The sequence below is a fragment of the Poecile atricapillus genome, chromosome 2 (assembly GCF_030490865.1).
Source record: "Poecile atricapillus isolate bPoeAtr1 chromosome 2, bPoeAtr1.hap1, whole genome shotgun sequence".
In the NCBI taxonomy this organism is placed as follows: Eukaryota; Metazoa; Chordata; class Aves; order Passeriformes; family Paridae; genus Poecile; species Poecile atricapillus.
The window spans coordinates 136058061-136085654 of record NC_081250.1 but is presented as its reverse complement, the minus strand read 5'-3'; positions in this window follow the sequence as shown (position 1 = coordinate 136085654).

Here is a 27594-nt window from a genome sequence, read left to right as displayed (position 1 = left end):
TGCTCTGTGCTAATGAGATGAAAAAGAGGACAAACATTCCCCTTTCCCTAGCTGATCTGATCTGGGTGCAAAAATGAATCTCAAAGAAAGTTTAACTAGTTCCAGCTGGATCCTACACAGCCTACAAAGGACTAGTTCCTCTTAGGCAAATTAGAGTAGTGTAAATTCTTCCTATGTCATGACAGTGGCAAGCTCTCAGAATCTCTACCACTAGGAAAAGTTGTGAAGGGCATTACAAGAGCACATAACAGAGAAAAGAGGGATTCTCTTAAGAGGATTTACAGACTTAGAAAAGACTGTAGTAACTAGGTGTTCATAAGAGTAGACTTCATCAGGAAACCATAGAGGACCACATCCCATGGGTTATTAAAAAGTGGACAAAGTAATGGAAAATACACTGTATTGGACAATTTTTCATTAGAAGCTGGAAGAACATGGTGAACTATTAAGTAATTTTTCTTATCATGCATGTCTTTTACTGCTTTTGAAAACAGCCTAGTTTGCCAGCTAGATCTTTGCTGTGGGACAGCAGCCTCACATTTATAACAGCCTCACATTTTATAATAGTTCAGAGAATATAATTTTCTTTCAATAAAGCAACAGTGCATGGGAGCCCTTTAAAAAATGAACCATTGACAAGAATTTGCAGGTTGAAAAGTGTTGCTTTTATTTTATCTTTCATAAGCCAGTACGAATCCAACATGTAACTTTTAATGGCAGGCATGTTGCACATAAGTGGAGCAGTTTTGTGTAAATATGTGAACATATTTAAACAAACAATCTAAGGCAGGCTTACCACAGTGAATGAAAAAAATGAAAATCAATAAAATCCTAAATTACACTGGTGTGTGCTCATGCAATATACACTTACTGGGACTTAGTTTAAAAAAGTGTTTTGAAATATTTATTTCTCTGATATTTATTTTAATGGAAACTTTCCTAACTGATGATGGCAGATATCATATGACTTGTGGTGATAAGAAAAATGGCAAATTTTCTGTTCCCATGGAATGTCTTGTTTTGGCTGTATGCAAAGAAATACCATGTTGTAAAGCTGAAATGGAAGCCTGTCACTGAAATTAAAATATGGAAGAAATTTAATTGTTTCCATAATTCCTTATTTGAGTTAAACAAGTCTCCTCAGACATGTAGCCCCTGAAAACCTGACAAAGCTGCAGATGTTAAGAATTTAAACGGTTTGTGGTTCTCTTGATAGCAAATCTTATTAAATGTGAACTGATATGGTTTATGCAAACATATGAGATACAAAATAGTAGGATCTTTTAATTTAACTCTGGTAGCAGCTTCCAAATATAATCTTTAAATATTTAACCTGGGACAAAAGGTACTGTTTTTTTACAGCATTTCATTAAAAACAAACCAAATAACCCAGTGCACTCAATTATAGTATGGTGCTGGCAATGACTGCTGTTCCATCCAATATTTTTTCACAATGTCTGTTACTTTCTCCCATTTTTTGATTGCCCTGAATTTCTTCTCTTATATTATCAAAACCAGGCCTGGATCAGTTTAGTTTATTTATTTCTTCAGACCAAGGAAGAAAAGGTAGTATAATTCCTACTGAATCTTGGAATACTTTCTTTTGTACTTGCACGTATTTTTGTTTTCTAAAAATACAGAATTTATCCTATGTTAAAGCTTGTTGTAAAATAGAAACTGAACTGGCAACACTGACTAAAACCACATATCCAAACCAATTCCTTTGCATCTGCTTTTATTTTTTAGACTTCTTCAACCTTCCTCAGATTTCAGCTCTATGTACCAAGTAAGCAAGAATTTTGCAAAGGATGAAGCTATCAACCTGCAGGAACAGGCAGAGCTCATCAGAAAAGTCCCTGTGTACAGACAGCTACAGCACACGAATCACCTTAATTTTACCTCCACATTTATTGTTTGACCGGTATTCCTAATGAATAGCCAGTCTATTTCTGATACTGTCACACGATCACAGTGAGGAGCAGCATGTTACGGACTTTGTGTCTGGATGAGCTTTTCTTATGCCTGAGTAAAGAGCCAGCTTTGGAAAGGAGGTAAAACTGAACCCAGTAAGCTGAAGCCACGAGAAGGAGGTGTACCAGCTCCAGAGCTAACCATGTCTGGCCCCTGTACATGCAGCCTGTTCAGCTGAACACGGGCAGCTGAATTACAGCTCTGGCACAAGCACGGCAGTCCCACAGCACTGGAACATTCTTCCCAAGGGAAGATGGGTGATCACAGCAAGCACATTGTGGAGACTGGGCTGTGAAGCAGAGAGAGGATTTAGACTTGAGACAGAATTCCTCCTTAAGTCAGCAGTGCATGTACTCATCACGCTCAACATACCAGGACATAAATCCTTTAGCCACCTCATAGAAAACCAGAAAAAGATCTTTCCAAGCAACTGCATTTCAGATATTAACTTTAGGCTCTTGCTTTTCTGCTTTGTTATCCTCCAGTCAGTTAAACAAAGAAATGTAGAAAAACCAAGGAGAGAAATACAAGCAGCTGAAAAAGAAAAGTGCTGTCATGATTGTACAATAGGTTGCTGATATTTACAAAATTCTGTGTATTCAGATTCTATATTTTCCATATGAAGATCATCACTTAGTATTAATGCTGAAGCCGTAAGGAGGATAGGGCCCCTCTTCCAATAAATAATTTGCAGATACAAGGAAAAGTACAATCCCTGCCCTGAGGACCTTGGAAATAATATCCTGCTTGTATAAGTTGAAATAGAAATGTGTTTATTTTTACTACAGTAAGTGCTTAACACACAATAACTAAACCAAAACTATTATTTCAAAAGGATTTAGAATAATATTTTAATTATCTCAATGTTTATAGAATTGAAAAAGCAGGAACTACTAATAATGACAGTTTCAGATACTTGTATTTTTTCTTTGGAAAATCCAGAGACTGGTATAATGATATGCATTTGTGAAAAAGAAAGCAGTTGGACAAATGAGCTCTTCCATTACAGGATTTGGCCTAAAGGAGTGCAAACAAACCAGCATTCTCTTCAGGGCAATTTACACCTATTGGTCTCCAGAAATTTATATTGTTGAGGAAATTTGGGAGTTTTACTATGCCAAGTCAGAAAACAGAAAACACTGCAAGCTATTTATGAGACCAGCAAAGAAACAGTAACCACATAAAAGAGTTTATAGTATTTTATTCAGGTTATGTAGAAATACAGAATACAAAAAGTAACACAGAAAAAGAGTAAGATCCAGAAAATAAGTATTGTGGGAACTCACATTCTCTTTTCAGATAATTTTTATCAATATGAATGCTGAGAAGCATCCATCCTTCATTGTCTGTCATGATAGACTACATATGGCTCTGGAGAAATGTTATCACATTGTCTGGTTCTCTTATTCACAGAGTATCTGTGACATTCACTGAATGAAGACCTACAGGTTCTTAAATTACTACCTCCCCCTCCCTGCTATCCCCCCGTAACGCAGACCAGCATGAATAAAGCACATTAAGGAAGAGATTCAAGACAAGTGCACATTTGTTGGGGAAAAAAAGAAAAGAAAAGAAAATTATTATTTCATAGATTCATTTAGGCTGAAAAAGACCTTAAAGACTATGTACAGAATGAGGAATGAGACAGAAAAGCAGTGCTATGGAAAGGGACAGGGGTTCTGGTTGATGGAAAGTTGAACACGAGCCAGCAGTGCCCTGGCAGCCAGGAAGGCCAAGTGTGTACTGTGGGACATCAGGCCCAGCATGGCCAGCTGGGCAAGGGAGGGGATTGTCCTGCTCTGCTCTGCACTGGGGCAGCCTCATCTCAAGTGCTGGGGGCAACTTTGGGTGCCACGAGAAAAGACAGAAAACTGTTAGAGAGTGTCCAAAGAAGGGCAACAAAGATGGTGAAGGGCCTTGAGGGGAAGCTCTATGAGGAGTGGCTGAGGTCACTTGGTCTGTTCAGCCTGGAGGTGATACCTCATTGCAGTTACAACTTCCTTGTGAGGTGGAGGGGCAGACACTGATCTCTTCTCGTGGTGATCCAAGATAGGACCTGAGGGAATGGCCTGAAGCTGTGTCAGGGCAGGTTTAGGTTGGATTTTAGAAAAAGGTTCTTCACCTAGAGGGTGGTTGGGCACTGGCACAACTCACCCCCAGGAAAGTGTTCACAGCACCAAGCCTGTCAAAGTTCAAGGAAAGTTTGGACAATGCTCTTGGGCACATGGTGTGACTCTTGGGGATGGTGCTGTGCAGGAAATTGGACTTGATGATCCTTGTGGCTCCCTCCCAACTCAGCTTATTCTGTGATTCTACGATTCCAATCTTTGACTAACCACTTTGTCAACTAGATCATAGCACTCAGTGCCATGACCAGTTGTTTCTTGAACACCTCCAGGGATGGTGACGCCATTACATGTTTGTGCAGCCCATTCCAATGCTTGACAGCCTTTTCTGTGAAAAAAATACTTCCTATGTCCAGTCTGAATCTTCGCTGGCACTGCTTGAGGCTGTTTCCTCTTGTCTTGTTGCTAGTTGCCTGGGAGAAGAGAAAAATATTTGGAAAATGCTGCCATATGGACAACACAGAATAGTGTGTGTCAGATGAGTATGAAGTGGAGGCAGGACCATCCCCATGAAGGGGATGAAGGGCCTCCCCAGAAGTGGTCCTTGGGCTCCCTCTTTTCCTTGCTGTGCTCCACTACTGCTTGCATGCATGGGACTTGCTCCCATGCCTGTTATCCAGGGCCTTTGCTGGATCACTCATCCCATGAAGGAACTCCAGCAAAGACATCATAAAAGAGCTGAAAGAAAAAGAGTAAAAGATACAGAAAAGAAAGGAGTACAGAAAGAAGAGGAAATCACTGTTTTAATCTACACCACATGTACAACATGGCTGAACTACAAGCTCTAGGGAGTCATAACTCTGAATGTCCTGACTTATGTGTGTTTAAAATCTGAACTGTTGCATTACAACATGGGGTGGATTTTTACGCATTTAATTTAATTTTTTTCTTTGGGGAAAAAGAAAGTATACTTTACTGTACAAAGAAACACCATGATAGACAGTCAAATAAATATCATCCTCACATTTATTTGCATGATTAAGCCATCAGACAGTCAAGTAAATGGAATTGAGTGCATTTATTTGAATAACCTCCAAGGTATTTTATAATATGTTATTATATTATAAATACAATAGGGATGGCAAGTCACGGCCCTTAATTTTTACATTGTTAAAACAGTGCAACTCTAAAATAACTCCTCTGAAACAAAGGCAAAATAAATGCAAAAACAAACTAATATACATCTGAAAACTGCTCTGCTTTTCCCATCCTCCCCCTACACAAAGAGGCTTACAATTAGGAGGACTTAATTAGTTATGAAGGGCAACATGCAACTATTTGTCTAGACAAGGTTCAGTGCTGTAGTGGTTATATGGATACTAAACACAAGATAGTATAATGCCCATAAATTCTTGTTCTGCAAGAATCAGAAAGCTCTTCTCATAACTCCAAGACACTACTTTCTTCAAAAGCACATAACATCTGTATTGTGTGCCATGATTTCCACCACATCCACAGAAGACTAAGAGAACAGCATTGGTAGAGCAGAACACTCTCTGTGGAATACTTGAAACCCACAGTACTCACATTGAAAGGATTTTTTTCTTGCTTTTATCTTGGGGGTTGTTTTAGAGACTTCTAGACTAACTCTAAATTGGCCCCATAGACTAAATGCCTTATTGTGGTGGAGTCCATTAGATGAGCTCTGGGAGTCTATACTCCAATTTAGTTTCACCCAAAGGCATCTAGCACATATGTTCCAAAACCATCCCACAACGAGAAGCAAAGAATAGTCAGTAGGAACAATTGGGAGTGTTGTTTTCAAGTGCAATCCTTATTTGCACTGAAATATCAACACTGGGACACACTGTGAAGGCGAGGAAAGATAACAAACTCCTAAACTATGCCTTCTATATTCTTCTCAAAGAAGAAAGCCCTAGAAAAAGCACCCAGTTTTCACTAGTGCCACGGTGAGGACATATTAATGCACCTACAGCTGAGAAAGCTTCCAGACAAAACTTTGGAAATGTTTCCAAGGTACTACGTATGAATTCAGATGTTACTTATAGACCTTTATGACTCAGACCCTGGTATGATGCTTAGTCACGAGTCCTGTGCTTGGAGATGACCGAAAACATTTTAGTATCCAGAAGCATCCAAATACCAAATGAAAGCCTATTTCTTGTGCTGCCCTAAGTCTTATTTTCCTTGTGGGTAGGCTCATGATCAAGGCCATGAAAACAGCAAAGGTTATAATTTCCAGACCTGGTGAAACCTGGTGATTTACATTGGAAGCACTAGCAACTCCAGAAAACTGCTCTAGGAGCTGGGTGTTCTGGTTTGTATCCTGCAATACCCTAGTATGACATCAAATCTTTCAGCAGATGAACTCCACCCCACCAGGACCTCAGTGGACACGTCCACATTGTGCTTAGCTCCTTGACAATCTCCCAGGCAGAGGTTACCTGGCTACCCTACTCTCCAGTTTTCCTTTGAAGGAAATGAGCTAGCTCTGTTCACATCAAAGCATGAGGGCAACTCTGAGATAACTCACTAGCAACTTTTCCCAAAAGATAATACAGACCAGCCTACACTCTCTGGGTCCTGCTCAGTGTGGTACTCCAAAACCATTGCAAATAAACCCATATTCCTTTCTGTCATACCCCACAGCCAGCAGCATATACCTTAAGAATAATATAATGAAATGTCCACTCTAGAAGATTGAAACACAACCTATGTGTTACACTTTGATTGGAAAAACACATAAAAAATTGTAACTTGTAAGGCCACCCTGTGAAGCTCAGAAAACTCATACACTATGAATGTATGTGACCAGTCTGTTTCAGAGGACAGTAGCCTTGTAAAACATGGATGTTACCATCCTGCGCCAGATGGTAAGGATAAGATGGTCAGTGGGCCAGGCATCACAGTCCTTGGTGGACACATTTAACAGCATGAATGTACTGGGTGAATTTTAGTTTCTTTACAGGAAACTCCTGGATACCTGAGAAGTTAACTGAGGAGAGCTTGATAGACTACGCCCTTCTCGGATCTGGGACGTCAGTGGAAAGAAATGAAAAGTGTTTGGTGGTTATATCACCAAGTGCCCCAATGCAAAAAACAGACAGAGGAGTCACTTCCTGAAATGGTAGCACAGCTTCTCAGAGAAGCAAGAGAGATAATTGTCAATGGACCATTTCTGTAGCACCATGACCTGGAAGACTGAAATGAGGAACTCCTATATAGGTCTCCAATGGAGAGGTGATATGTCAAAGTCTAGCAAGCCAAGCTAGAGCCAAGATGGCAGGACAGTAAGTCTGGTGCCAGGTGGCTATAAATTTTCACCAGGGTACCAGCCTGGAAGCCTGTGAATACAGGGTGAGAAATACTGCATTCCCATGACACATAGGAAGCTTGCACCCATCATGTTCAACTGGTGAGATATCTTAGCTATTTCAGCTTTGATAGACTACGTGGTCTAGTAAAGAGATTAAATAAATTATTTATGTCTGTGTTCCCACTGAGGACTAATCTAGATTAAAACCATTATAATTAAGAATAAAATTTTAATCCTAAATGAGTGGAACTTCAGCCTGAGTAAGGACGTACTCCAAGCTACACTGCCATGCACTTTTATGGATTAAAAGTGGCAGATGCTGTGAAAATAAGAGGTTTTTCTGGCAAGAAAAGAAATTAAACTATGTTGAAAATATCTAAAGCAATACATTTTATCATAGTAACAAACCTTAATTACTCTATCACATTACCAGAAGGGATTTCATTAATCTCTCTGAATCAAATCATATCAGTCATCCAAAAAAAGTTTTAATGATCGATCTAAAATGGAAGTGAACCAAACCATAACGTCTCAGGATTCCTCATAACGATTCACAGAATATGAGCTGATAGTAACACGTGAACTGTGAGCTTGACATACAAGCTGCTACTTGGAAAGCATCTGAAATTCAGTAGATATTGTTTCAAGTGCACTTTTAAAAAGCTGTTCACAGCTTCCTGCTGAAGAAGCAAAAATTCAGTTGCCAAGATGAAAAGTCAAGGCAGGGCCAAAAGCAAAAAGCACAAGAAAAACTTTTGTTATAAAATCTTTAAAACCCAATATTGCTTTTCACTACAAAATTAAGGCTTGATGTAGCTAGTATATGTACATTTGTTTAACTTTAGCAGAATAAACTTGCACTCAGTTAAGCAGATTCCTTGTGGCAAGCTGTGAGTGAGCTTTGCTCACTGGGGCACTGACTTGAGTCTCTCTCCTTTAGTATCAATTTTCAAGAAGTGCGTAAGACCTTAATAGTTTTGAGACCTCTAATCCTCAGTCAAATATGGTTAAAATTGGCTGCCAGTTCAGAAATTATTAGAAGACTGTTAAACAAGCACATGAATGGATAGAGGAACAAAAGACCAGTAGAATCAAATAATTTCTTTCCTTACAGAGTTTAAAATAAAAGGGGCACATTGACAGTAGGCTGTGAATCAAGGAAAAAGCTCATATTGATGTTCCTCTTTGATTATCAGGAGTCTTCCAAAGATGATGGTGGAAATGTCATCCTCTGATACCTTTCAAACTTTGTGTCAAAATTTTGGTGAATAAATAATAAATCACCCTGTAGTAAAAGCTTTTTTTACAGTGAATAATTAAGTGTTTTCAGTAAAATTGATAAACTATATACAAAAATGGTTCTTTGTCATACCTCTCTTCAGGTGAGCAAATATATACCCATATGTAACATACAGAAATTTATAAAGGTATGAAGCTGTTTTAGATTTAAATCTTCTTCACTAAGTCTTCTTAAGATATGAAAAAATATCACTAAATCAGAAAGGAAATCCATAAGGCATTAAAAATGACACTATGTATGGTAGTCCAAAAATCTGTCACAGCTGGGCTATATACTAAACCATCATTTCAATGAACAATGAAAATAATTGGATTTACTTGGTATTTGTGTCTGAATGACTTATCCTCAAATTCAGCCTGGGTATCTGGTTCTATGTCCTTTGTCATTAATCATTCTGAGGCAAAACAATCTTAACTATCTCCTCAAAGCACATGGATAGCTTTACTGAAAAAAACGCAGCCTGGCAGTTAGTAACAATCTCTTCACTTGTACAGCTATTGTCCTGTGTTTTTTGTATGTACATTTACAAAATAAAGCTCAGGCAGTTTACTTAGTCTCTCTGTCAGTATTTAACAAACTTTTTTCCTTATGAAAAACCCAGTTCAAATTAGTTTCTCCTTAGCATCCATATTGTTAAAGATAATCTTCGTAGAAATACCTCACCTATGAATAGGATTTGTATTTTATTTCACAGACCTAACTACAGCAGTCTTCAACTGATCTGATCCCAACAGCACTCACAGACATATGGTGATGAGATTTGGTAATGTAAATGCAACATTCATTACAGGGTCACTGGCTGGAAGGTGGTGTTAAGATTCTGGGATCAAAAAAGCTAAAGTATGATCATGTAGTTTATTGCAAAATGACTCAGAAAAATGCACTGGTATGCATACCCACAGAGCCATACATACTGCTTACACTCAGCAAATACTACCTCTCTTTAAAAAGAAAGGCAAAAAACCATCTTGAAAGTCATATTCACACATCAGTTCTGATTTTCACCATTTTATTTTTATATTGAGCTTTTTATTAATGGCAAGATCAAAAAGAGAAAGCAGGGAATAATACAGCAAATTTAAGGAAATCCAACCAACAGCTCACCAGTAAGCGAGAACATTTGCACTTCCAGCAAACTGCTAGATTGCAGTGCAAGGATGTGGGATTCCTATGTGCTCAGTAGTATGTATATGTATACTATTATGTAGCTTACTAGTTGCTACAGGTAGGACAAGTACTACTGCTTTCCTTAAATTAATGGAGTAGCTAAAAGATCAAATTTAAAAGTCTAAAATTGCCCTTAAATTATTATCAGAAGTTAGCAGATAAAAAATTTGTCTTTTGAAATGTGAACATCCTATTGAGGTCCTACAGAAAGTCAATGGGCAGCACACATTTTCAGTATCCTTAAAAAGAATTGGAAATTTAATTATAAGCCAAGCACAGATCCACAAGGCAAAAATCTAATTATGGTCAAGGCAGTAGTAACCTCCAGCCTTCAAACCTTCCTATTGATGGAAACATGGTCAGGGTTTCACCAGAAGTTTAAAAGAGGCTGCATGAGTTACTGGAACTGTATCTTTCTGGATTGAGCAAGCTCTGAATTCCAAAAAGTTGGTTTGATTTTAAGGCTTGACAGAAAGCTGTGTGCAAACACAGAAACTGTCACTGAGAAGATGACAGAAAGGCTCCACCTGAGCCCTCTGTACAGGCACACTTCCCCCGTGCCTGCCTGCATGGGCCAGGCACCAGGGCCAACATGCTTTTGTACAGACAGCAAGTGATTTCCTTCTCTCCTGGCAGTCCCTCATAAAAGCTATCAACTGATCAATGGATGACAGAAGAAATCCTGCTCATGAACTGTGCCAGACTTCTGACAACGTTTAACTACCCACTTAAAGAAAAGTTTAGGGAATATGGGGACTTAGTTACAGTACATTGTAATTAATCTTCCCATCCATACTGCCTACTAAAAAGATTTATTTTTTCAGTGCAGATGAGGAAAATTCACCTAAGTTTGCAATTTTGCTATGCACATTTGGCAGACTGTATTATAGGACTTGCAGTCTAAGACCCCAGAGAACTCCTAAGTTTTGCTACTCTTCCTTTAGGAACAGCTCCCAGCAGCATCACAGATTTTCCTCTTTCCAATTACAGTCCTCCATGGATGAACTGACATGAGGAACATTCAATAATAAAGATTTGCAGTACCAAGCCACAGGGGACGCAATGATGATAGCAGAAAAACTGGAATAATTACTGATGCCTCCTTTTGAACAATACAATGTAAAATGAAATCCAGATGAAAACAACGGAGAAAACGAGATTATTTTACTTGCAAACAGTATTATAAACTGACACTCCAGCCACATATTCCACGTCTTTAGTAACCCTGTTATGATTAAAACAAATTTTACATTCATTCTCTGCACATCAGTGAATGAAAATTACTCAACCTACTAATTATTTGGCTACCATTCTGTGACATGAATAATTCTAAAACTAAGCTCCTAAGAACTACTTCCTCCATTTTAAAGGCAAAATTCTGATTGGCATGCCAGAAGATCTGACAGATTAGTCAATAGGGGCAGCTAATCAGTAACTTGACTTTTTGTTCTCCTGAAAAAATTCCCAAAGTTACAGCTTTAACATGACTACATCTGCCGTGAAATTTTTCTCCTCCTTGCTCAATGGTATTATCAGAAAAGACATGTCTAAAAATCTCTTTCTTTTGAGAGAAGTTAGACTTATGGTGTCAAATTCAGAATATGTGACACATTAAACAGGGTTTCAGAGATGGCCACTACTTCCCAAGCTTATGTCCTGAGGTTTCATTGAAATTCAGTTATTAGGTGTTCATTTGTTGCTAAAACCCACCATGATGATCATGCCAACAATCTTACTAATGGCCAAGGTGATTAGAACACTTAAAACTCAGAAGGAATGGATGAAACCTGATCCAACCGCTCTTCCGTATTTCCACAGGTAAGTCGTACCTACATTGTACTTGAAGCACACAAGAGATGTTTTGCAATTTTCCCTAAGTTCAAAGTCACATTCCTATGATCACTGAGGAGAGGGCAGGTTTGAATTTAACTTTGGAAAAGATAAGCCTATACCACGACATATACTGGCCTGAAAAGAAGAAATATGCCACCTCTGAACATGTGGGACAAGTAAAGAAAAAGGGCTTTTAAAACCAGAGGAAAATAAATTAAAAGATGCTTCTTTCTACTATTATGCTTCAGGATGGTTCTATAAGATACTTGCTCTAAACCTTGTGCTAGGAGCTGGAATTCTCTATAAGACAAGATTCTGATTTCCCTGATGCTTCTACAATCTAGATCTACTGAGCTCTGAAAGTCTTTCTGCAATACTGGCAAGTGCTTCTATGCACAATATTTCGGTTGTTCTACATGGAGAACTGTGAATTTCTAAATCAACAGTTTGGATTGTTACAATCTATCTGTATTTGTCACACTGCATTTCTATTTAATATGTTTCCTTTCAGTGGTAAAATCAAATCTAAGGAACATTAAAGGAAAAGTTGATCAATCATTTAAATGATGAAAAAGGTATGGTCACAGGATTACACTTCTAGCATGATCACTGCAAAAACATATTTCCAGTATTAATTTCCTTTTGCATTCCCTTCTCTCAATTTGAGAGACAATTCCTTCTTCTACATGACTTGAAATACATCAAGATCATTTTAACCCTTAATTAACATATCCTGAAGTTAGCAATTCCTTGCTTGCAACAGAACTTTCCTTTGTATAATTTTGTCAATGAAAACTATTACACTTGAGCCCATGGATTTAAATATGCACTAATCTGTCTTGTTCGCACCAGTTCAGTGAGTAGTTCCATTACAATTAGTGAGGCAGATATCTTGATCCAGATCCTACAATTCTCTTCTAATTTGAGCATACCTAATGTAAATAGGATGATATATGCGCTACAAGCAGTGAAACCAAAATACAAATGAATTGCATTCCAAGCTACTTTGATGATTAAAACCTTGAAAAGTGAATTTTATTTTAGAGAACTGAGAAGACTTGTTTATAAGGCAGCCTGTTGAATCATCCCTTATTTTCAAGCCTGCAGTTTTAGGTGCTGCCTGAAGAGTTCTGTTCATAAGCCTTAGAAGCAAACTGATTTATGGAGGGACAGAATAGCTAGTAACACACATGCAAACATGCAGACACCTTGTAAGACATCGTATCGGTGTTTTATAGTCTGCCAACTAAGGTGTATTGTAAACTCTGGAACCCCACCATCTGCTAAGTGTTCTGCTTTGGGCGGTTTCACGTGAGTTTCTGTTCTCAAGCAGGCAGCCAGCTACTGGTTTTTCTATGAAAATCAGATATTTCTTCCATTTATGTCAACATTTATGTCAATCTGCTTAAACATTTCATTAAGGGATATAATTAAATATTGCAATTACATAAACAGTCCAACATTTTAAAATCTATACCCTTTTATCCTTAGGCAGGACAAAACAACACATAGATTAAAAGAAATTTTCATTTCCAGAACAGCAATAGCTAAAGCCAGACAAGTTTTGTCCAAGCACAGAGTTTACAGCTATTGAGTGCATTTTCATTTTATTTGTACTAACAGCTGTGATTTCTACACATATTTTGCCAGTTGGAGGACATTTTCCTCTGAGTAACTAATCATGCCTCCAAGGGCCTGCATTAGCAACACAGACATCCTTTTAAGCGAATAGAAAACACCATCTTTGCTACAGTCTTGACCTAAACCCAAAAGAGCAAGGCCCTTGGGGTCATGATTTCAAGCAGCACTGCCCATACCTTTCCCCTCAGTCATGTATTAGATCATTACTTCACCACTATGGGAAAAGAAGTATGAACAAGTTCACTTCTACTTTCATATTTCTCATGAGTTCAGCAGTTCCTAAAGTCTGATACATAGAAAGGTCTTGTTGCAGACTGATTATAGGCTGGTTGCCAGAAAGATCAAGTAAGGTATTTTAAGCTTCATCAACCACATGGATATGCCTTGTCTCTTTAGAGGATATATTTTTCCCTGAGGATTTTCAATATTTTAAAGTTCTACTATTCAGATTTTTTAATAATTTCAGATAAATTTAGGATGACTAAGACTCATCACGGAAGTCCACAAAACTGACAGCAATTTTCCAACAGCGCTGTATTCTTGGATGTCAAATTTCTTTACCTTGTGTGGCTATATATTTATAGAATGGGTAAAGTTGGAAGGAAACCCAGTGGGTTATCTGGTACAACCTCCCTACTCAAGCAGGGTTATCTAAGAGCACATGGCACAGGATTATGTCCAGATGGCTCTTGAGGGAGACTCCACAATGTCTATTGGAGAGAGGGCAACCTGTTTCAGTATGTGGTCACATGCACAGTAAAGTTCTTCCTCATGTTTAGGTGGAACTTCCTGCACATGGGAAGTTTCTGCCCATTGTCTCTTGTCCTATTGCTTGGCTCCACTGAGAAGAGCCTGGACACCCTCCCTTTAGATACTTGTAGAGATTTATAGACCCCTGTATTTAAGCCTTTCCTCACAAGAGCTCCAGATCTTAATTGCCTTTAAAGCCCTCAGCTGGACCAGCTCCAGGACTTCCATGTCTCTCCTGTAATGAGGAACCCAGAACTGGACACAAAACTCCAGATGCAGCCTCACTAGGGCTGAGTAGAGGGGCACATTGTTAACTGTAGATACATTAGATAGCAATTATTAATAAGTGTTTAAGGTTTATTGCACTTGATTAGCTGCAATCAAGTACTTCTTGAAAAGGAAAAGCTGATTTTGTCTTTGTGTCTCAGGGCTGAACATCAACATCTCCTCCTGCCCTTTAACACACACACATTTTGTAATCATATCTGCAAGTCTTCCCTATCTACTTGTCTTTGTTTTCTGTTGGACAAGAGACTCTTGATTTTTGCCACTAGTTACATGCCTGATGATCTGATGTAAGTGTAGCTCTACCTGGCTGCCAGGAAATCCTGCTGAAAATCAAGACTCGTTTTCTGGCAGATGAACAAATAAGTTCAGGGGTTGTCTTTAGTCCCTCCAATTACTGCAGAAGATTTTCCCTTCTGGTATCTCTACCCCACTTTTAAACTGATTTGACCTGCAGGTTACAAAGGGATGAACAGGGGTTCCTGTGGCATGACAGCAGAAGTCTTGCTGCTTTAGTGAGCCAGGTTAAAAACTGACTCACACGTGATCTCAGAAATTGCTACGTATGATATAAAGGCTGTTGCATGCAAGAAAAGCCGTCCATCTGGGCATTTTCACTAAGGTTTTACCAGATCATACTCACAGGAGGCAAAAGAGGTAGCTCTAAGATTTAACAATCCTATCTTAGTATCTTCTATTTCCACTATTTTAAATACCCTAAAACCAGTAAAGCCCACCTCAACAGGTTCCACAACGGGCTGCCAGTTTAAAGCTCAAACAATAAATAATCTTCTTTCAAGCCTCTGCTATACATACCTGAAGGAAAAATGCAATGAGTTTAACAAACAAGATGTTTATCCTTTGTACAGTGCAAATAAAATTGGAAAACTGGGAATTTCTCCAAATATAGAAGTTTCCTGAAAACACATTCTAAATTTTAGGTAGAAAAATGAAAATTTAAACCACAGTAATTAAGCACACAGCATAACTAAAAGCAGCCCTTAAAACAAAGCCCCAAATATTCTAGAGAAAAATACATATTAGGTGCACGATGACTTTCACCAAATTTATTTCTCCAAAATGTGTGACCTGAGCAAAATGTTAGGAAAAACTGGAGCTTTTCAACTTGAGAGTACACAAATAGCACAGGATTGGTGAGTGGCACAGTCTGTACGTTGTCAATGACATTGTTAATAGTATGTTCAGAGGAGGTGCAGCATATCCAAATCCATTTCAGTCCCTGAGAAGTCTCCCTATAACTTCCAAGAGAGCTGGGCATTGTTTCATATAAATTATATTTCCCTTATGGACTGGTTTGCATTTTATTGCCCAAGTTAAATAATATCAAAACTCCTAACAGGCACAAAATTTCCTAGAACCTATGTCCTGTCTTGCCTTCATTCCCCAAAAGCAATCCTGAGTAGAGGTATACAACTGTAATAAACTAGATTTTGGCAAGTTTTGTCCACCAATTAAATTTTATCTATTAAAGTAAAACATGTCTGTTTGATCAGAACTGAAGCTTGGAAACACTGCTGGGAATCTAGCTCCTAAAAAGTCTAGTACAGAAACACCAACACAGTTTTGTAATAATTGGTAATTTACTGCACCTCACAAGTTTTTCTTGGAGGAACACAGAGGACAAAAATTTTCAAGTCAGTTGTATTTTTACTCCAATATCAGCAAGCCTTAGGGATAAGCCTTACCCAGTGAGCAGTACGCAATGCAACACATGTACTTCAAGAACGACCATCCATGTGCACAGTCTCTCCAATTCTACCTACTGCTGCATTTGGCATCAAGACAAAACAGGGTGTTGGCAAAGGTAGAAGTTCAACAGGAAACGACAGCCTCTCTAGAGAGCAGAACAAGCAGCCCCTAGAAACAAAGCACTGGTCATCCACAGCAGCAAATATGACGGTATAGAGCACACCTGCATTCAGCAGATGCAAAACCTCTTCCCATGCATGAACACAAAAACCCTCCAAATCCTTTCCCTACTGGTTCTGTTTTGTTCAGGAAGCTCATCCTTCTCTTAGCAGACAGGACTTAAACCTAGAGCTCTATTTACATACAATCACAAGTTTACCATTAGGACTAATACCTCAATGCATACCAGACCCCCCCCCCCCACCCAGTGTAATTGCCAAAAGAAAACAGTGAGCATAATTTGCTCTCTTATGTAACTACACATGCATAAAGCATATTCTCCTACATGAGGACTGCTAGGACAATTACACTTTACTGAAAGCATATGCTGTTGCTTTTAAATGGAGATGTGCTCATAACATGTGAAGGGTAATGTAAAAAAATATTATTGCTGTAGTTGCGCTTTGCTTCCTGACCAAATTTGCTTAAATTGTGACGCATCACTGACAAGATTTCCCTCCACTCCTCTAGGGATATATATTCAGTATCTTGGGAACACACTGCCATAAGCAATGGTTCTTCTCAATATCCATATACAAGAATATATCCCACAGTTTTCACTATCTGGATTTGTTCCCAGAATAATTTCAAGAAATTTCTGGGCCTTTCTATACAAGTAAACTTTTCTAAAATACACTTTGGGAATAAATTCTAGAAGCAGATGGGTCACGAACACTGGAGCCCAGCAGGAAACAAATTATTAGCAAAGTCAGCATTTGCACACTTGTTCTTCCTTAGGAGTTTTTGTTTAAAATTAATGACTTGTTGGTAAAATAATGACATCATCCATTTTGGCCCTCTGAGCAGTCTCTTAGGCATATCTGTGGTATCCAACTATGTTTGCCCAACACCTTCATTCTTACCTTCATGATGTTTCCAGAGTTTGTGCTACTGATACAATGCTGTGCCTTATTTGATTATATGGAGAATTAATTTCACATCACCTTCCTGTCCACATGAGAACACCAAAATGATTCTTGAATAAAATTGTGTCACATCCTTTTTTTCTGGAAAAAGAAAGTGCCCTCAGGGATGCAGTGAGTGGGCTATTGGAGAAAATTAAGTGGCAAAACAGAGAAATCAGTGATCTATCAAAAGACTTATTATTTCCTGTTCCCATGGGAACTGTGGCATGCTTAGCTTGACATTGCAAAAGATTGATAGGTGTGAATTATACTTTCCTGGAGGTGAATACCAAAGCATACTAAAAAGCAGTACCATTTCAATTGGATTTCCCATGTCCTACCCACTGAATCAAGTTTTCTTCCATTTCACATATAACATTAATCAAAACTTTTTGACACTAAAAAAAAGAATGAAAAATATTAACAGGAAACTGGAGTGGCCAATATTTGGAGAATATATTCTTCATTCTTAAGTATTTCTAAAAGACTGTGACAATAAGTGACTTTTAAAAGTATTTCATACATTAAAATAGAATATTTATTTAACTCATTTGACTTAAACTTATTCTGTAACTACAGTAAATTTATATTTACATCTGATGTAACTATGGATCAAAATTTACATGGAAATATTTGCTTGAACATAATTGCACTTGCAAGCATTCTCTCCCACTAATAGCCAAACTTTAATCTCAATCTATCCTGACAAACCACTGATGTACTGCTAAACAACTTGGCAGGCAGGCAAAGCAATATTTCAACAATTCTTCAAGTTATTGTTGTCTCAGCACAAAAAATTCCATACTTACTTTTTGAAAAATATTACCAATCTCTAGGGTGTATAAAACAAATTTGTTTTAATGCAGCAGTTTTGGCTCATATTAAAAGCATGTGGAGATTAATTTCTTTTTTTTTTTTTTTTAAGGTAAAATGAGTTAACTCTAACAACACTTACAGAAAAAGTTCTAGTGCTCTTAAGCACTCCATAAAAACCCCCAGGCCACAAAGTTCTCTTTTAGTGACAATGTAGGTATCACATGAAACTCTAAACACCTAATAATTAAAATTTATGTACTAGATTCTTCTTTGCAAACTTAAAGGTGTAATCAAGAAATTTAATTTCTACTTCCATTCTAAAAAGTCCTTTTCATACACTATTTTTAGGATACAATCATCCAGTTTGTAGAATTATTATAGAATTATTATATTAGAATTATATAGAATTATTATATTAGAAGCAAAGTGTCAATAAATACATGCATTTTTATACTGTTTTGTAAATGAATATTGAATAGAATACTGCCACCTTTTGGCTATGATCTGGCCTTAAAAATGCAAGTTCTTTGTAAAATATCTAAAAACAGTTGACATATAATGATTGTTCTGAAGAAATCAGTCTGTCAACAGGCTAATGTTATGCTTATCATTAACATACTGTTGATGTAAAAATAAAACTTTTCATACTGAACTGCATAGTATTATCCTATTATTTCAGGATAATGAGCAAGCACTTTCACAAGGGCTTTTGTCTTTGGCAGAAAAGATGCATCCATAGCTTTGACAGCAAGTTAATGGAATTACTACTTTACAATCACAGCAATTCTTCTACTGCTTAGAGTTAAATAATAATACTTCAGTGCAATTAATACACTCAACTTCATAAATTTTGAATCACAGACCGATCCTCAGAAAATTCTTGCTAATGAATTGAGTCTAATTATAACCTATAAGCATTTAAAAATGCTTATATGATGAAAAGTTAAAGGCCTGTAAGTATCTGAGTAACCTACAAAAAAAAGGACTCTAAAGTATTCTACCATGAACAAGATGCTACTATAACATGCAGTGAAGAATTGGGATTTGGGGTTAATCCCTAGCAAATGTTTCAAGTCATTGCAGAGAGATTCTCCCAACTGTGAGCTAATCAGGTTTCAATTTAATTCATTTATGCTGAATAAATTAAATAAGAGGATTTGAGCCATCTTTAGGGAAGAGTTTGCTGATTAAAATAATAAGGAAAATAATACTCTTTTTTTTTTGTTTCAGTATTTGTTTTATCAGCTGGGGTGTCTGGTTACCAAGCTGCACAGCTATCACTTCTCTATAGGCTACTTCAAATCAGATCCTATAAGCCTACAACATGTTTACTATGAATTCAGTTACCTCAACTCTCCAGCTTTGCACTGTCAGAAAAAAATAACTAGTAACTTGATGAAAAATACAAAATCCCCACTAGACTGCTCTAATTAAAAGAAGAAGCATACCCAACTCCCTGTAAAATGCCAATGTCATAGTTAAGTGGAATAGAATTTTCATTTGTAAGCATTTTCATACCATTATGCTTTAAAGAACACATTAAACAGCAATAACCACTAATTATTTTGCTGCTGTAAAGGTAGCATTCTTGTATCCATTTTCCTATTATTGTAAATACTTTGTATATCAAATCTTTGTTAAATCCTATCAGACTTAAGTAGCAGAAATCCACTAGACTGGAAGCTTAACTTCCATCAACAAGTATAAACACTTGAAACTATCCTGACAACATTTTGGATTTTCAAGATATCATTCACATTTAGAGAAGAACAAACAGCAAGATTCCTACATTTTTAGCTACTAATGCAGTAGTTTCCCCTTTTAAACCAATCCTATGTAATATACGTGCATTTTTCCAAGTATTGGCTATTGGCATAGGAAATTTTTACACAGAGACCTAAACTGTGCAAGCTCAGTTGAAACTTTTTATACAGCAAATTTGTTCTTCAGAATTAAGTAAGTGTACAAACAATTTGCTTTAGACACTTTCTTTCCTATTTATCCTATTCCAAACTGTTTTTACCAAGATAATCTGAAGAGGACAACTAGGAATATTTACAAAATGCCTGGTTTTTGGAAACAAAATTTAAAGCAGCATTTAACTTTGACAAATAGCCCTCACTAACCTTTAAAAATTTGCCTGTAGGGATAAAATGACAAATGACTCTCACAATGGGACTTATTAGACTTTTAGAATATTGCTCTAACAGGGCCCTTCAGGAAATACTGTTTCAGATTATATCAGCACTTCCATTTTTCAGGGCCTAATAACTCAGTTTGAAAAAAATAACCAACCAAAAAAAGCGAAACAAAACCACACACAAACTAACCCTGGGGGATGAAACTTAACACATGATGTCATGAATGAACCTTGCTTCAAAATTTAAAACACATAAGTTTCACAATATCCTGCGCCTGTATGTAGCTCATGATGCTCATGATACTTCAGAAATAAGAATATTGCAAAAGATTAGCATAGAAAACGGAAATGTTTCCAGTACTTTGGGAGGGAAAGAAAAATTTGACTTCTTTAAATGTCTTAAGGTGATTTAACATAGTGGTGAAAATGCTCTGCTGCTGCTGGCAGTATTAGCTGTTACACTTATGTTCTGGTCCAAACCTTGTATCTGTTTCAGATCCTTTAAAACCACTGAAGTCAGCAGACAAATCCCACTGCCTTCAACAAGTTTGGATGCAACTCCTTATAAACTCCTATAACTTATCTCATGCCACAGATAACCTGTCTATGGGACATACCAGACATTTAGAAATGCCAGTCTTTTTAGGCAAGGAGGGAGGCATTATTATCTAGGACATCATAGTCTGTTGACTGAAAGCAGTAATACATATTGTAGAGATCAACATTTGTACTAGAAGTTCAACAGTGAGCAAGTCAGCTTCCCCTTCACCATCCTGGCTGAGGCTGCATTCAGAGTGGGGATTCTGAGCAAGCTCACAGAGGCAATCACAGCACTAGGGAGTAGCTATTGTCAGATGGAAGAGAAGCCCACAACCACAGGGTGATCAGTTGACAGAAGTCCCTAAACAATTTCTCCTTCCACTGCATTTTCCTGAAGCAGCCATGTTTATCACATATCTGCTAAAAAACTTAAGTGGTGGACTTAGTAGAGGGATGTTAATAATAAGTTAGTATCTTTATTTCAGATACTCCTTTAGTAGTAACAATTGCATCTTCCCTTTTTAATCTACTCTTTCATTATAAAAATTTTCAAGGTGTTCTTAAAACTATATTCACTGAGAGTTCAAACTGTCAAGGTCAAGTATGATTGATAGTGAGAATAGAAAAGCTGGAAAATGTAGGAAAGCCTGTCTCTCAAACACCTTAACATGGAGCTGGCAAGAAATTAACAAAGGATGCCTTAAAAAAGAATTGAAATAAAATAAGATAAAGTCCAAACCAAACTTTGCCTGCTCTTTGCTTTCTGTATTTTACACCCTTCAGATAGGAACACCAATATGTGTTCTGCTTCGAAAGCACTGAGTTCACCTCACATTTTGTAAGGCAGCAATATCTTTACTATGGCACCTTCTTGGCTCTTTGAATACATCCAGACTGGTCTACAAGCTTTGTGGTGATTCTTGGTCCCAACCTCCTAAATATCCAGACCCCATAAATAAACCTGGATTTCCTACCAAAACAAAGAAGTACACTTACACATCCTTCTGATATGGAAAAAAGATGACAGGATGCATAGGCAGTACAGAGCTCTTCATGAGCACAGAGAATTTGTTTTCTTTTCTGCCCATGAGCTACTCACCTATCTTTAATACTTTAACTCATGTCTTGATATATGACTTGTTCCAGCAAATATTTTAGTTGCTGTTTCTCTTATTCATTTTTATCCCTATTTGGATCTGCTGTGCCATCTCCCACACTGTACCCCACTAAAATTGTCCTTAGCATATTTCTTTGAGTTGTCTTTGTGTAATTTATTATCTCCATATGATCGTCTAATATTCTTACACAACTTTATCTCATGTATCAATCATCCATTCTATGTATTGTCCCACAATTATCACAATGAATGTAGGCTACTGCAGCTGTGGAAGAACAATGCCTTCAAAGACAGCCCTCAAACAAAAGGAGAGAAATGAACATCTTCACCACAACCCCCGCCCCCGTGAGAAATTGTGCTTTCCACTGTCTTAGACTCATTACCGACTGGAGGCCCCTACAACAATTAAGTACTCCAAGAGACCAGAGTGAGGTCAGATCTCTTCCTCTTTTCCTGGTCCTGCCACCAAGCTATTGTGCTAGCTCTCAGTGAGTCTTTATCATCTCCCTGCTTCAATTTTCCTCCTCAACAAATGCGCCTAAAATGTTATCCCTCCTGGAGAAGTTAATTTGAGATGAGTACAGGGAACACTGTAAGATTGGAATGTTTTTCTTGTGGTTAGCATGGTGACGCAGTCCACTTCCCATGGACAAAGCCCGAGAACAGGCAGGGCTTCTTTTTGTATTTTCAGGCATCTTTGATGCATTACTGTTGCAGTAAAAAAAATTAACCAATAGCAAGCAGGTGATAAATCTGTCTATACCTGTGTGAATATCTGAAACTGAATTTTATACGTTCAGGAAGACTGCTAGTTTCCACTGGCAACCTGTACGGTCTGGATATAAATTTTGATAACATTGTGACTGAATAGCAGCACATCCCAACTCCTCCAATTAATACAGAGACAGAACCCCCAATTAGGAGGCTGATCATGCATTGTGTTTCTACACAGACTACTTGAGAAAATGGGAGACTAGGGGCCTCAAATAAGGTTTTCCTGGAGGAAAAAAAAAAAAAAAAAAAAGACATGGCTTTGGAGAAAAAAAAAAAAGAGGCCTGGAAAGAAGGCAGTGAAAATCTCAGCTGAAGGAAAGATCTCAGGGGTCAGAGGGTATGTGTAGAAACAACTGCTCAGGCACTTTGGGCTGTAATGGTTGAGGCCAGTAACCACCAGCAGTGGCACACAAAGATCCAACATGGCTTTGGCTTCAGCATTCCTGGGCCAGCCGTTACCTCCCTGCTGGGAAGGGAAGCCAAGACCTACTAAATATAATGCTGGGGTGAGCAAGCCCATGTGAGAAAATCTAATAGAGTGAAACTGCTAATCTTGCTGGTTCTTGAACGAACCTAAGTAAACAGATCCTGTATGGGCTGTTGGTTCCTTTGCCTTGCCCATGACCATTACAGGGTAGTATTCTGCAGCCTGTAACAGAGTCCCATCTTTTCTGAACAAATGCTGTCTGACACTGATGCACAAGGCTGTGGATGTATTAGACTACTGTGAATACAGCTTTTTTGTAGGATTTGCCATGGTGGCTATGATCATTATCATGACATCATGAAGACAGGTACAGTAAGGTACAACCGTTATCCACGTGTGAAATATACTGCCTGTATTTATACAGCATGCTCATCTGACATCTCCAGATTGCCCTGTAAGCCATATTATATAGCCCAGAGGCTCCCACAGCAAAGGCACCTAGCACTACCTGCAAGTACTCACCACCACCACCCCTTTCCAAGCTACTCACTTCTGTGAAACTACTACAGGCAGGCAGGATGTGGCTTGGCAGCCCCCATCCTGCCCTGCAGCAGATTTGGAGAATGGACACGGGGCTGCTATCTCTGACACCCCATCTTCCATGCTACCAGCTAGCCTAGACTCCAACTAATTGAGAAGGCTGAAAGCAGACAATAATCCTGAGAAATTACAAAGTATTCCTTCAGTAAATGCAGGTAAATATGCAGCTGTCATGAAACATAAAGATTGGCTCTGATTTTAATTGTAAGCTCTTCCTAAGTTACCTGAAATGAATGTCCACACCATATGCTCACAGTACCACATCTGTCCTGTCCACTTGCCTGGAAAACAACTCTAAGTCTCTCTTCTCTTAAAATTCAGCTCTGCTGCATGAGAACTCTACCCCATGCAGATGAAATTACATATTTGACAACCTCAGCTGAGATGTAGGGTGAGTTGTTTTTTTAAAAAAAATAAAAATTGTACCTAGAAAAGTAATAAGTAGAAGAGATATGTCGTTCTAATTGGGAACGGCGGAAAGAACGACACGGACTCTCAAAGAAGTCAGAACAGGAGAGAATCTCTAGTTTATTGTTACAGCCATGTTATATAGACTAGTTCGTGAAGAGTACAGAAAGGAAACTCTTATTGGTTAGTAAAGTGCTACATTACCATCATTGGTCAGTGGGGTTCACCACCCCCTGACCTTTTCCTGCAAGGAAAACATGGGAATCAGAAAACAGCACCTGCAGGCTGTTTTGTGTCTTTGAGGATTGTTTTGAATCCTCCCATGAATTTCCCAGGCTAGCTTCTCAGGCAGGGCTGGCAGGCCATGGGCCTACAGCCTGCTCCAAAGCTAGCATCCATAGACATACAGCTCCCCTCCACCTTTTTCTGATTCTGAACTCTTTTCTGATGTGAATTTTTGGCCAGGTCCACAACCTGATTACAGAGCTAGGGATTTTGAAGTTAAAAGATGGAGCATGTATGAAAGCATCATACATCTCTCTTTCCCTGTTCCTCCCGCTAAGCTCTTTAGACGGCTTACTTGAGCATTAATTTACTAATAAATCTATCTATTTATGTTCCAGTTAGCAGGGCTTCTAAGAAAGTTGTGTCGTGCTTATGTTAAGAGCCGTGGACATCTGGGTCAGAGCTGATGAGATCCTAATGAACCTAGAGGGCAAGCAGGGGTTAAATTTGGGTATTACTTTTGCTCAGGTACTTTAGAATCCTGTACTTAGGAGCCAAATTTATGGTTGCCAATGTTACACATTTGCAGCCCTTATTAGAGCAATACAGTATCCTTAAGTGTGATAATTACTGAAAGGAAGATGACCAATAACACAGTAATAAAATAAAAACTAATGCAGTAGTAAATAAAGCAGTAATAAAAAGTTTACATTTTAATAAAAGATGAAAACATAATGAAAATTAATCCCACAGAAACTGGTACTGCAGGACCTACCTCACATACAGGAATGTGACAAAAAATTACCCTCCCTTACTCAGAGGAAGCTCAGAGAATATCTTACATTTCATGAAATGTACCCACTTGATACATAAAGCTTAAAGTTTACAACCCTTTTACCAAAGTCCTCGTGAAAAAAAAAAATCAATCCTCTCAATTTTCTATGAATTAAAGTTTTTTAGAAGATTTTAAAATATGGAAACTTGGAGGTAAATATTTTAAGCTAAGATAGTTTTGAGCTCCATTTTCATTTGAACAATGAAAAGGGAAGCAAATACTTAAATCCAAAGGCAGAAACCGTATCTGAAACAGAAGCCACGAAACTCACGTCTATAACCAGATTTATATCAACTTCAGATGGCTTTCAAATGATTCAAAAATCTGCTGATGTACATATGATCTTCAACTCAGATTTTCATGTACAATCATTCCATGACTGCTTAGTATTTCATGGTTGAATCTAAACTGATCTAACAGTCAAGGACAGAAAAAGAATATACAGTAAGCACTGCTTACTGTTCATTAGCATGTAGAGTCCTTTTCACATACAAAGTTATCAGGACCCAAGGGAATGGACCGAAGTTGTGTCAAGAAAGGTTTAGCCTGGATATTAGAAGAAAGTTCTTCATCCAGAGGGTGGTTGGGCACCACCACCCACAGGTTCCCCAGGAAAGTGGTCACAGCACCAGCCTGCCAGAGTTCAAGCAGCATTTGGACAATACTCTCAGGCACATGGTGTGACTCTTGGGTATGCTCCTGTGCAGGGTCAGGATTTGGACTTGATGATCCTTGATGGTCCCTTCCAACTCAGCTTATTCAAGTTGTTGCACATTCATTATATTGAAGCTGTTTCATAATAGCCTATTATTTTTCCCAAATGTCCTTGGGGATACAACACTTAAAGATATTTCTCACTGGGAAATTTCACGTTTTCCCCTCCTTTTTATTTTCCTTTCCTTCTTTTTTTTAAAAAAATAAAATAAAAGAGGGAACAATTTCCAGGTACTTATTGCATGACTTATTGTACCTCTAATGTATAAAGCTATTTTGAAAAAATATTCGAACATGCTTATTTTGAAAAGCCTCATTTTTTGCTCTGATCTCCAGCTCAAGTATTCTTGAACTCCAATGGTTTTTCTTCAAATCTCTCTCCTGTGAGCAACTTGGGATTGGAAAGCAAAGCTGGTTTCTTTCATGCTCATCCATCATCACCAATATTAAAGATCTGAGACTAAATTATGCCCTTCCTCATTGATTCCAATACTCTGGGCTAAAAAGCTTTACTTACAATTTCCTTTGCCTTGTTTTGTATATTTAAAGTACACTATGTCATACTTACAGAGCCAAATTCATTTATTCCTGAGCAATCCAGCTAAGCTCACTGAAGTATTCTGTAATTCCCAGGCATAGTTCTGCCTTAAAACACATATTTAAAGTCTCTGTCGAAAGCACAGAATTGGACAAGCCGGTAACACTTGAGATGCATGTATTATTTTCAAATAAAATTATACTTCCTTCTATCTTTTCTTGTTACCACAATGAACACAATTAAAATTGTACCAAAGGGTGGAAAGGAAGGGACTATTCCTGTGTAAACGGTTCCCCTCTCCATTCCTTTCATATTACTATACTCTTAAAAAATCAGGGTAATAGACCAAGAGCAAGCCCATATTATATGGTTTTCTTAACAATTATCATTTTAACCCTATCATATGTCAGTATATTAATGCCTGATGTAACCTTTAAGAAGATATTAGTCAGCAGAGACATCTGCATTTGTAAGAGATTCACCTCTTAAAACTTTTGTTCCAACTGGTAGCTTGGAAGTATAAGCCATGAGAAAGGGAATACTTTTCCTTACAAGTGTAGTGTAAACATAAACCCCCTTTCCCTACAAAATAACTATCTTTTCACTTTGTCTTGTTCTTCCCTTTCCCTTCCCTTCCTTTTCCCTTGTTCTTCCCTTTGTGATGGGAAAGGGAAAGTATTTTATTTACCTGTTTTACAAAAACCTAAGTTTGGTTGGAACCTTGACAGAAAATATATTAGAACTGATTGACCGGATTCACTAGATTCAAATCATCAGTGAATCTTGCAAAACACTATCTTCATAAATTGTTTGTAGTATTTTATAAGAGAAATAGTTCAAAAAAGACAGAAAACATTGCATTGGAAGTTGAGGATAGAGCCTAACACAGTCTAGAGCCCATTGGTAAAGTACCATCTGGTAAGCATTTCTGCCCTTGGCTTTTTAATATGTTCACAGTTTCAGGTGAGGAAAACCTGCTTATCCTATTTCCACTAGGAAAATGCAGAGTAACTTCACTAATTTAATTATAATTACATTAGACAAGTTCTTCAATCTTAAGCCAGAAAAAATGTATCAAATAATTACAAAGTTATAATTTTGTACAGAATCACAGAATGAATCAGCTTTGAAAAGACTTCCAAGATCATTGAGTCCAACCTATAACTAAACACCACAATGTCAACTAGACCATGGCACTGAGTGCTACATCCAGTCTTTCCTTAAACACCTCCAGGGACAGTGATCACCACCTCTTTGGGCAGCCCATTCCAGTGAC